Source organism: Ochotona curzoniae, unplaced genomic scaffold, assembly GCF_017591425.1.
Source record: "Ochotona curzoniae isolate NIBS_2020 unplaced genomic scaffold, NIBS_Ocur_1.0 contig_472, whole genome shotgun sequence".
NCBI lineage: Eukaryota > Metazoa > Chordata > Mammalia > Lagomorpha > Ochotonidae > Ochotona > Ochotona curzoniae.
In genome coordinates this window covers 175,249-187,865 of record NW_024466366.1, presented here as the reverse complement: position 1 = coordinate 187,865, position 12,617 = coordinate 175,249, and positions in this window count along the sequence as shown.

Genomic DNA, 12,617 nt, shown 5'->3' with positions numbered 1-12,617 from the left:
ATGTAACACTTATTTTGAAGTTTAACTACTATGTGTAAATGCTCACAAGATTGTCTTTAATGCAGCCTTAATATTTTTTCCTAATATGTACTACTGGATTGGAGGAGGGAGTTAGTGTGACTTATTATAATAAGTAATTATACTTTATACAGATCATTTATTTAATTTATACATTCTAAGTGATAGAAAGATAGCAAACAAGGACAGCATATAGAACAATATAAAAATCTGGATTCTTCGCTTGATCTTAGCCAAAAATTTGAGAAGCGATAAAATGCAGGAGTCTTAGTACATAATTCTACACTTAGCAAACAAATTTTTGCAGCAGCATTTGTTGAAGAGACTGTCCTTTCATTTTGGGTTGATTTTACATTCCTTGCCAAATGTAGTTGAATGTAAATTGTGTGGAGTTAATTTCTATATTTTCTCTAGTTTTCTGATCAGCTCCTTTTCTCTTGCTATGCCAGTACCAAATGGAACTGATTATAAACTACTCTACTGTAAGTCTTGAGGTCTGGTATTATGATGTCCCCAGTATTGATTTTGTGCTTTAAGATTGCTTTGATTCTTCTGGTCTCTTGTGTTTCTATATGAATTCTAGCATCATTTATTTCTAGGCATGAGAAGAGTATCATCAGTATTTTGATGGGTATCACATTGCATCTAAGTTACTTTCAGCAGTATAAACAATCCAATATTATTCCTATCAATACATGATTTTTTTCCCATTTTGTGTTCTACTGTGTTTCTCTAATGTTGTGTTTACACTCTCGCTCAAGCTATAATTATTTTCTTTTCAAAGTCTCATCAGGATTCCCTAACTCTACAGGAATGATCTTCAAGCATGTAACCAGTATCCTAGTTGAGCATATTTCAGATGGCAGAGACTCCCATTCACTGCCCAGAGTTCCTCTTAAATGATTAAAGCATCTCAAGTGCTAGACTTATCATTGACTACCGTGATAAAATGGCACCAGTGTTCTCTCACTGTGCCATGTGGTTTCCTGAACTGCTCTTTTATTCTCCTTCTTGCATCAACACAGACTGTTATTATCTAAGTCCTGTCATACAACACACATATTTAGATTATTCTTCAAATGCATGCTGAAAAGTTATGTTCAGTAAATTTTATCTGTCCATGCAATTCTCTAGTATTTAGCCATAGTATTACAGATCATGACTATAAAATTTAAGCCCCTTGGATTAGGCTGAGATAAGCTGTGGAACCATGGGTGTGCCAGACAGACTGTGGGCTGTGTTTGCCCATGCCACAGCAGTGCTGGAATGCTGAAAAACCAGAGTTGGGAGCAATTCATGATTTGTATTATTGGGGGCTCACACCAACTAGGCCATGGAACCTGCTGCCATGAGTAAAGACTAATTCTGACCTGAGCTGTAACACCTGTCAGGTTACAAGAGATATGGGAATGAGGCAGAACTGACCAGGCAGCTGCATCCTCTGACATGTGTGCTGGCTGGTGCACATGATAAACTGAACCTGACACTGAAAGGACTGGCATACATGAGACAAGTCCTAGCCATCCTAGACAAAAATTCTAGGGAGACTTTGAACCAGATCACCGGATTCATGAACCTGCAACAAGGACTATCACAAGTTTGGTGGTTGGACCTTGGAGTGCACGTGTGAACCTGCTCAGTTACTGATGTCTGTGCAGTGGATAGCATGCCCAGAGGAACATGGGGGATACGATGTTCATCTCCTCTACACCAGCTGGAGAATTTAGATGCTGATCAGAGATGGAAAGTAGAACAGGTAGAACGATTCTCCTGGCCAAGCTTTGCAGCTTGTTCCTGGATCTGTGCATGCACAGAGGCTGACTTTGTCAACCAAAAAACCTTGGAACGATTTTCTCAATCATGAACGAAGAAAGCAAAACTTCCCTGAACTTTGAAAACTACTCAAGAAACACCCCTGGAATACTCTTCCCCAAATCAGGGTCTGTAAGATATCATCAAATGACTTGCCAATTATCAGGTGCTGATGTAGTACGACAGTAAGGAACATACTCCTAAACCCTTCCTCACCTGAAGATAGAGGTTGGAAAAAAAAAAAAAAGAAAAAGAAAAAAACAACCTTAAAACGTTTGTCTAAATCCCTTCCCTCCAAAGCTGACCATCCTCACATTAAGCAGATGCATGTGGGTTAGCATGCCTTTCGAAAGTCAAACAATGTTAAAAAGAAAACAGTGGACTGTGTATGTTTTGATCTGCGAGCAAACTGAGTTCAGTTCATTGCACTACTACTTCAGGGAAAGAAAGCAATACCAACTTTTGCATCATGCAGGTCAAAATAGGTCTGTGTGGTCCTCAGACCTAATGGCCAACAGGTTTAACCAACAATCTAGTTGTTTAAGAAACCTGGTGTAGGGCCCAGCGGCATGGCCTAGTGGCTAAAGTCCTAGCCTTGAACGTACTTGGATCTCATATAGGCACCAGTTCTAATCCCGGCAGCTCCACTTCCCATCCAGCTCCCTGCTTGTGGCCTGGGAAAGCAGTCAAGGATGTCCCAATGCTTTGGGATCCTGCACCCATGTGGGAGTCCTTGAGGAAGTGCCGGGCTCCTGGCTACAGATTGGCCCAGCATCGGCTGTAGCACTCACTTGGGGAGCAAATCATTGGACAGAAAATCTTTCTATCTATCTCTTCTCCTTCTCCTCTCTGTATATCTGACTTTGTAATAAAAATATTTTTTAAAAGAAGACACCTGGTGTCTCCTCGGTTCTCAGAACTGCTCAAAGTGTAAGTGGGAAAAAATTTGTACAAACATCGTTAAAGCCTCAACATGGGATCACAAGAGGAAGAGAGTGGTTAGCCAGGAGCTGAGGTTAAGGAATCCATGATAGACACCTAACACAAGAGGCCAGCTCTAAAACTCTAAAACTCACTGGAACGAGTGATACAAGTGATTGCAAAGAACCATTACCAGCTGCATCAAGGAAAATCAATTTGTAGACCATTGGGTGACACAGCTTAGAAACCAGACCTAAGAAAAATACCTGATAACTAGATGTACAGTGACAGAGAGCAAGAAAAACAAAAAGGCACAATGAATTCTACTGAAGACTCCCCCTCTAAACAGTAAATGCATTTGTCAACCTAGAGTTAACTGAGGAAAACATATGAAAATTGGGGATATAGTATTCAGAAAACTAATTATAAACTTCATATTTACAAAGAAAAACATATACAGCATCTCACCTACCTTGGGAATATATCCAAAGGAAATGACATTTGCACATAAGAAAGGGATATGTAATCCTATATGCACAGCAGCAAAATCCACCATAACAACCAGAATGCCCATTCAAAGAGGAGTAGATAAAGAAAATTGTACATTTACTCCATGGAATACTACTCAGCCATGAACAAGAATGAAGTTTTACCATTTGTAACCAAGAGTCCCAATTAGAGACTACTGTGCTCAAAGAAATAAATCAACCCTTAAAGGACACATATCATTTGTTTCCTCTGATATAAGGCAACCTCCTTGCAAAATATAAAATCAATAGACTCCTGAAACTTTCAATGCTCCTTTTGCTACCTCTCAAGGATCTTGGTATTTTTGTTTTTATCTTCAAGGCACAGAATTTAGCCACGAGGCTGCGTGCTGGACCCAGCATTTCCATCTTAAATCCATTCTTATCTTCTTCTGCATGGAGCAACTGCTATTATCTTCCCATTGCTACACTAGATCCACTTCCTGTTTCTATTATTTGTTTCATTTTTTTTCTTTTTCTTCTTTTTTATATTAATTACATTGCATTATGTGACACAGTTTCATAGGCACAAACCCTCCCCCCGTGGTGGATTCCTCCACCTTGTTGCAGTATTACAGCTGAAATTCAGTCAAGATTCTTTCATTGTAAGCATATACCAAGCAGAGTCCAGCATCTATTTGTCCAGATACGTTCAATGGTTTCTTGGGGAGACCATCTCTGGTCTGAAAGTAGGGCTGGCAGACTATCATCCTGATCAATTAAAAGTCCTAACGTAACATCGACCACAATTTACAACATTATGGAATTAATTGTCATGGTATTGAATAACCAATAAGTTACAAGATGCAAGTTCTTTACCACATCCTATGACTACTTCATTGACATTTCAATTTAAGTTTATATACAGAACTGGCTTCTATACACCTTAAAATTGGTATAGGGTACTATTCAGCTGTGTTGTGTCTATCCTCATTTTAGTATTTAGTAGTCCATAGCATGGAAGCATAATTCTACTGAACTTGGCAGATTTTAGGATAGTCTAAACTGGCTTATAACTCTAGCAAGGCATAAGTCAACAGTTGAGGTGTAGAACTGTTATAGGAGGGTTGTGCAGAGAAATCTTCCATTCCCCAGTGAGGAGTATCTAATCACTGTGTCTTACCTAGTATAGTCTATGTGAATCCACGCTGTCCGTTTCCTGTCTGGTTCTAAGCTTCCTTTGTTGTTCTCTGTCTGCTCTGATTTTGTTTGTTTGTTTGTTTGTTTGGTAGGGGACTCCGGAGCGACCCTGATGGTCATTGCCGGAGAGGATGGGGATCCAAATGGGACTAAGTAAGGACCAGAGAGTCTTGCATACAGATCACAGATGTGTCATAAAAGCTTAAACATTGGAAAGGTACTGAAGTTGTCAAATACATAAAGAGAATTCCTAAGACAGAGTTCACACATAACTGATATTCAGAACTTATCTGATTTGGACGGTACCTTAATCCAGTGCTGCCCATGTCATTACAAATCTAGGTAGTAAGCAAAAGCATGTATTTGGAGTCAGGGGACCACCAAGTCATGGGTCAGATACTTGTTAACTATGGAATTATGGCCCAATTAATCCACTATCTGGGACCATGGTTGCTTAATTAGTAATAAGTAATTATGATAACCAATTGTTTTCAAAATGGCTGTAATGAGAAATAACCATTCTTAGAACATAATAAGATGACTTCAACAATCAATAAATAATGAGTTTCTCATCTCTGCTTTTCTTTGTAACATAGACTGAAAATAATCCAAAGACTTGTGGTACAGATTTCTCATTGGGGTTCATTATGGAAACAAGATCACATAAGGGAACAAATACATCATGGTGTCTGCTCTGGGAAACAGCGACATGAGCATTCCAAAATCTAAGGAAACAGTGTTATCCAGGATAAAACAGCCTTTGGATGAACATCAAAAGTAAGAGAACAAAAAAATGACTTTGATTTACAACAACTTGAGAGTTATTTTCCAGCAAATAGTATTTTCCAGCAGAAAAGACAAAAATTTCAAATGACATCACACCATGCAGGTCTAGGCTAAGATGTGGGATCCACGTGAAATTTGATTTTTTTTTCCTGATTGTATTTATCAGGGAGGAGATTTTGTATCTACTGTTCACCCCCGCCCCCCAAATGTCTGTTGCAGTGTGGGCTGAACTCAGTGTGGGTCTCCCACACGGATGGCAGAGATACAGGACTTGAATCTTCATGCTGCTTCCCTGGCTGCTCACAAGCAGGAAGGTGGTGCTGGGACTCAGACTCAGCACTCTTGTGTGGGAGCAGCTGTTCCATTAGGTGTCTTAGCCACAGTGCCTAACAACAACCCCAGGAGGTTTTGCTACTTTGGGACATAGGCCATAATATGTTTCTCTTTGTAACCTCTTTTTGGCATAAAATTATTGATGAGAGTCTGTGTCTTTCCTGTACTTCTCTCATTTTGTGCATTTTAATGTTTTATTCCACCAATAACTTCATTTTTGACAATGAAAACCTACCTAATTTCTCTAATCAACATATTTTTCAGTTATAACTAATTCATCTTTTGTATTAATATGAAATATTGCCGGTATCAAGTCCTAAATGTTTACATATTGTTCAGTGGTTTCTCAATTTCCTATGAAGTTTCTTAGTTTGTGCTTTCAACAAGCAGTAAGTAAATGATTACTTTGTGAAACTTGGTAGACACTTTCAGATTTATAATGGTGAATCTTTGTGTAGTACTTCCAACTCTAATCACAAGAGTAAACAAAAAACGATAGAGTTAACAAAAAATTGTAAAACCTTGTTATCAATGGTTTGCTTATGTAAAGTGGCTGAACACACAAACAGCTCACACAGAGCCATCTGGGGCAGGGCGTGAACAGTCACATGAGTGTCTGTGTCTCGCTTAGCACCCAACCCTGCAGTACTGGCCTGGCTCACAGTCCATGGTACTGGTCTGTTGCCAAGGATTCCCGTCTTCTTGCAAGCAGGAGTTGTTGCTTTCTGCCTTCCTCCCCTCATTGTCCTCCAGGTGCTTGTTCCTGAGATCCTCATCTGGGAGGCTGTCCCCGCTCTGTGATTTTATCCCATTTGACATCATCATATATGGTTAATTAAAGACATACTCAACCTCTTAAAAGGAGTGGCAGAACGTTCAAGGCCTAGAATACCAGCAGTTCTCCCACACTAGTGAATCCATGACCAGACTTGCAGATGAGCTAACAATGGTCTCATCTGGATATCCCAACAGAAGCATCCAGCCACACCCTGCGTCTTGCCTCACAATGACTGTTGCCAAGCAACTCCGTTCAACGCATGAGCACTGCTGTGTCTGTAGCAGGTGTGTCGCTGTGCATGCGCAGATCAGTTCTGTAGCCAGGAATAGCTAGCAGTTATTTCTGTGGCTCACCCTTCTGAGTGAATGATTGATTTCAACTTATAAATGTTACACTGAAGAGCGGGAACATCTTTTGAAAGGATTCCCTTGCAATTATGGGAAGCTGAAGCACCTGTCCAGATCTGTTCCATATCTGTTTGAATGTTAGCCGATTACTCTAACATTTGAAGTACAAGCACAAACTGTGTTTCTCTGGTTCTAGAAACTGCAACCTGCCTTATCAATTGCAAACTTAAGACAAGAAACCAGTGTACATTTTCCCTGGACTGTAATCATCTGTAGGCTGCCTCCTCCTCTCATTTAGCCCTATTTCCTTTACATTTGTGTTTGCTATAAATCATCCCCTCCATCTCTTTCCACAGTGAACCGTTGTCAATTCATGCTTTATTTTGAAGCATCATGTAATTTACTCCTATTTTCTAAAATGATGACTCATTTGACCTACACAGTTTATTTTTGGCACTATGGTTTGAGTGGAAAATAATGAAATTTGTAAATCTGAGAGATGGAGTTGTATTTGGAGCTCAAGCACATTTTATTAGAACTGGCTTTGCTGTTTCATCCTCTTGATCTGATGGCCTCTGCTTGAAGTGGTTACTCTGCATATTAACAGGGAATTGAGAGGTTAGTGAGAAAAGTAGGTGGGTTAAAGTTTTAAAGAGATTTAACCTAATTCAGCCCATAGCTACAGCATTTCAGAAAAAAAGGAGGGTACATGCTGCGATTGAATGTTGCAGAAATATTGAACTTAACCTGAGAGTGTGGCAGCATGGCCATTCTCATGTTAGGTAGGAACCCTTGGCAGTCAGACAAGCCCCTGCACCATTACACCTGGCCAAGCCTTCTTCCATTTTGGAACAGGAACAAGTCATAACCTGACTAGCATTGTGGCCTACTCAGAACTCAGCATCCTCATGTTGCAGTGATGAGAAGGGAGCAAGAGGGATCCAGCAGATGCTAACACCTGCTATTTCCTTGTAGTAAGGCCCATTGCTGACCAGACCCTGTCCCTGCAAACTGCCCTGTCTAGGTTCAGTTAAAGTTCAGTGCTGGTGTGGCCCTCTCTACTGTCATTTTCTTTGGAGTTCACTATTTACTTGGGAGTAGAAATATATACTGCAATGTATCTTCCCTTCTTGGCAAGCTAGTCTCCATTATACAGTTCTTCTAGATGAATGTATGTAAAGATTTTGCAACTCATTTGCCGTTGTGTGTATATTTTTACCTTATGACATCAGAACTCATGGATTCAACTGAGCCCAGTTGTATAGGGGAATAGTATGAATCTATGAATCAATCATTTGTTGTAGGTTAAGTGTCATCATGAGTAAAACCACAGGTATTTAGAAGCTAGTACTCAATTTTAAAGAAACTGCATTTTAAAACTATTTTTGATACACTTTAGCTGGCAGTGGCGCCTCCTTCTGCCCAGAGTTTCTCCCCTCCCCTCAGTTTCCCCCTCCAGTCTTACAATGGGCGCCTTTCATGAAAGAAACTGTATTTTACCAGCTACAGTACTAAAACTCCCAAGTCTTTTTTTCTTAATGTTGTTTATGTAGTTGATTAGAGTGCAAAGGGTTGAGGATTAGGGGAAAGTGAGTCAGGCCATTGTTTCCACATTTTCTTTTTCTTCTTTCTGTATCTGGGGGAGGGTGGAGATAAGGGGAGAAGCCTTACCTGGCTTACCAATTTCCACAATATCCAGGGTTGAGGAAGAGCCACCCAGTGTCATCCCAGGGTCCCCGAAGTGGAGAGATGCCCCATGGGTTACTCCAACGTTTTCCTGTATTTCTGCATTTTATGTGTAGGCATACATACATGAAATGATTGTTGTAGTCAGGAAAACATGACAGTTAATGTAGCTAATATTCCATGGACTATTAGAAAATCTCTACATATAATATTGGTTTCAAAAATGTTCTCGTAGCTCACATGGGAATATTTCAATGTCACGGATTACATCATATGCAAAAACACTAATGGTAAGAGGATACATGAACCAATTCAATTCAGTTCAATTCAGTTCAAACCAGGAGTCATGGGATTCATTTATGTCTCCTACCTGGCTGCAAGGTACCAAGGCACTGGGCCATCCTCCACTGCTTTCCAAACCATAAGCAAGGAGCTGGATGGGTAGTGAAATAACTGGGACACAAATCAATGCCCAAATGAGATGCTGGCACTGAAGGTTGAAGGTTAACTAGGGGAGCAATTATGCCCGGCTTGAGAATAATATTTAAAGCATTCTAAACAATGGGGGCCTGAGGGCTTATGCCAGCATGGCGTAGGGCTCCCACCCATGCCACATAGCAGGTGTAGGGATTTGAATGTTGCACCAGTTGAGGAGATTGAAGAAGGGAGCTCCCAGGCTGGCACATTGGCATGGTGTACTATTGGAACTAGATTTGGGGAATTATGAATGTGCTTTGTGGGGCGGGGGTGGGGTAGGGTTTCTTACCAAGTCATGCACTGGGGGACAAGGTTTAGTGAACTGGGCATGAGCTTGGGTCCTTGGTGGGAGGGTAGAACATCAGGCCACAGCTACCCAGTTGGAAGAGTGGGCATAGGACCCCATATGCCTGTTGGCCTTTAGGAAGTAGATTCCTCAGCGAAGTGGATGTGGGATGTGAGGGAGGAGAAACCATAGAGAGAATACTTTACATGTGAGGAATGACTTTCGGGAGACTTCTACCAGCAATGTCACTGAACTTGCAAGTAAGCAGGGGGACTGAGAATAAGTGGTTCAAAGAGAGACACTTGAGGGCTTTCCAAGGGTCAAACCAATGCAACTGCCCATATCTGAGGCCTGAGCTGGACTAGTTTGCATCAACCACTGCTAAATACCACTCACATAAAAGCTAGAGCTAGGGTGCATACCAGGCAGTACATGAGCACAGCACCCACTGTTATGTGTCAGAACAGGGGATGGGGCACAATAGGTTGGGTTCTGACACTAAGTAGCATATGACAGAACTGGGCATGCAGGCAGATTCTGAGGATAATCTGTGAGCTCCACTGAAGAATAGCCTGCAGTATCCACTTGTTTTCTCAACAGCTGTGGGTGGTGATGGGCTGAGCTAAGTATGACCATGGAATTCACCAACATTCACGGAAACTGGGATTGGGAACAGGCCAAACTAATTCAGCCTGCAGCACCTGCAATCATACCCAACAACAATATGTCAGGTCAGATAGGCCACAACATCCAGCATCACACACAAAGGCTGAATCTGAATGCTGACAATATTGGGTAAGGGTCAAATATCTGCTGGCATCTGTGAGATTTGGATCTGAGAGCAGGCCTGGTTGGGCGGGCAGGGGGCAGGTACTTGTGGAACTCCCCTGCTTGGTTGTAGCTCTCAGTGGTAAGCACATGAGTCATGTTTGGGTGTTGGTCATGCTGGACAAAGCTGTTCCACACGTCGGCAGAGTATAGCTTGTCTCTAGGGTGCTGTGGGGACGGGCTGTACAGGGTTGGATCAAACTGTATCGCACTGACATGTTCAGGACCAGGATGGGGCATGGGCTATGTTGAGCTATCACTCCTAATAGTTTGTGTGAAAGACAGAGCTGGGTGCAAGCTGGGCAGGGCTAGCATATACATTTTTCCCATATGTGTTTTCATTTTAAAATTTAATTTGATTTTTTATTTTACTTTATTTTTTTAAAGATTTATTTATTTTTATTACAAAGTCAGATATACAGATAGCAGGAGAGACAGCGAGGAAGATCTTACATCTGATGATTCACTCCCCAAGTGAGTGTAACGGCCGATGCTATGCCAATCTGAAGCCAGGATCCAGGAACTTCTTCCGGGTATTCCACAGGGGTGCAGGGTCCCAAAGTTCTGGGCAGTCCTCATGTGCCTTCCCAGGCAACAAACAGGGAGCTGGATGGAAAGTGGAGCTGCCGGGATTAGAACTGGCGCCCATATGGGATCCCGGCACATTCAAGGCGAGGACTTCAGCCACTAGGCCACGCAGCCAGGCTCTTTGCTTATTTTGTTTATATTTCTTACATAGTTGAGAAGAATGCATACCCTTTTTAGCCACTGATTAGTGTAGGGATGATTATGAAGGACGAAGGTGAGTGAGACAAATATCTTTTATTTTTGATATATTTTTCTTCTTTTTCTCCTGTGCAGCAACAGGGGGAGCAATGAGAATGGTTTACACTTTGTTGCCAAATTACATCAGCATCTAGGGATAGGAAATGAGCACTCAATATCATCTTAGATTCCCTAATGTAGGAGAAAAGGTTCTGACGGTGTAATTTTATTGGCTTTGAAAAATCTGAATTGCTGTTGATTTCATCACTCCAGGTTGAGAAAATCTTTCCAAAGTCCACCTAGTGCAATCACACACCCACACACCTACTGCAAAAGCTAGGTTATGAAAGTTGTTCAACATGCTGCTTTCTATCCTCTAGTGAGGTACTTGTTGTCTTCTGCTGCCCTAAATGATTTGGCTGGTATGTCCCATGTGTGCCTCTGCGTACACTGTCCACTGTACACATTAGCTGAAGAGTCCCAATCCTGATAGATGTACTCTAAGGTGGGTTCACATATCTTCTGGTTTTTCCTATGGCCACAGTTTGTGACCTGTGTCATACCTGGGGAGTCCGCCAAGAAATCTAGCCTATGCTGATTCCAAACCTGGCTCTTATGTGACAACCAGAGCAGAGTCTGGTTCCTTCTGACACCACCAGCATCAGCCTATGCCCAAAATGATGAATTCAGCTGCCTAGTCAGTTCCACCCCCAGTGGCATCTCCTGTGAAAACTAGTCTTGTCCCTAGCCAAGTGCAGGATGTTAGTCCTGCTTCTCCCACATCACATCAGGCTGTCAAACACTCCCATGGGTGCTATGGCTCAGCCCTGTCAAATCCTCCTCATAAGCCTGGCACACTTGCATAATGGGCACAATCCAGCCACCCTAGCCCTGGCTCTCATGCGCACCAGTGACAGCTGCTGCCTAACAGAGGAGTCCCCATAGTTCTACTAGGCCCATCCCATGCCCTGGATCTTGTGCTTATGAGGGGATACTGATATGCAGCCTCAAATGACTTGCACCCAATCTTGATGGATGCTGCAGCAAAGTCCAGATGGTGCACACTTAAATTGGCTCTTCCATGTGCCAGCAGACGCACTGGCTTAGTCTTGGCTAACCCTCCATCAAACCCAAATTATATTCAGGCTAATGGGTGTTACAGCCCTGCCCAACCTGATCTGTCCCAAGTCCCAGCTCTCAGGCTCAGTGTTGGGAATAGTGGCCTAGCAAGCTGCTCCTGGCAGTCCACATGAATACCAGGTGTGGAGTCACGCTTGGCCAGGCTAGGTTATAGTATCCAGTGAGAAATGCTCTCCTGTCAAGTTTGCCCCAAGCATGGCATTTTACACATGCTGGTAGGTGCTATGGCCCAACCTGGAATGGCCCATCTTGCTCATAATTTGTAAGTTCTCAGGGGTCTTCTGTCCAGCAGACCTAGAGACCACTAAAGGGGGAGGTGACAGTGTTCTGCAGCAGAAACTCTGGAGAAAAACTGGTGAAGAATGTCCATTTATTTGAGAGACATCACAGGCGTCTGTTGGAGAAAGGGGCAGGCAGAAGGGTAGTCCCGACAGTAGTTCCAGTTGACAACATTGTGACTGGCTAACAGATATGTCTGTCACTCTGGAGCCTCCGTTGAAGTTAAAAGTCAGGAAGCACAGGAAGATGTGTCCAGGACAAACACATTATCAGCTGAAAAGCAGGATGAATGTTACATTTGACTTCCTAGAGTTGTTTACAAAGTACTACCAGAGTAGAGAAGAAAGGCTGGAGTGCAACGCATCGCTCTTGTTGCACGTTCAGTGAACAGGCCATGTTTGTGCCATGTGCCTATATCCTCCCAAATTGGCTAGGCAGGCAGAGATCTATGATCAATCTCCCACAGTGAGTGGGTACTATAGCCTGGTTTCATC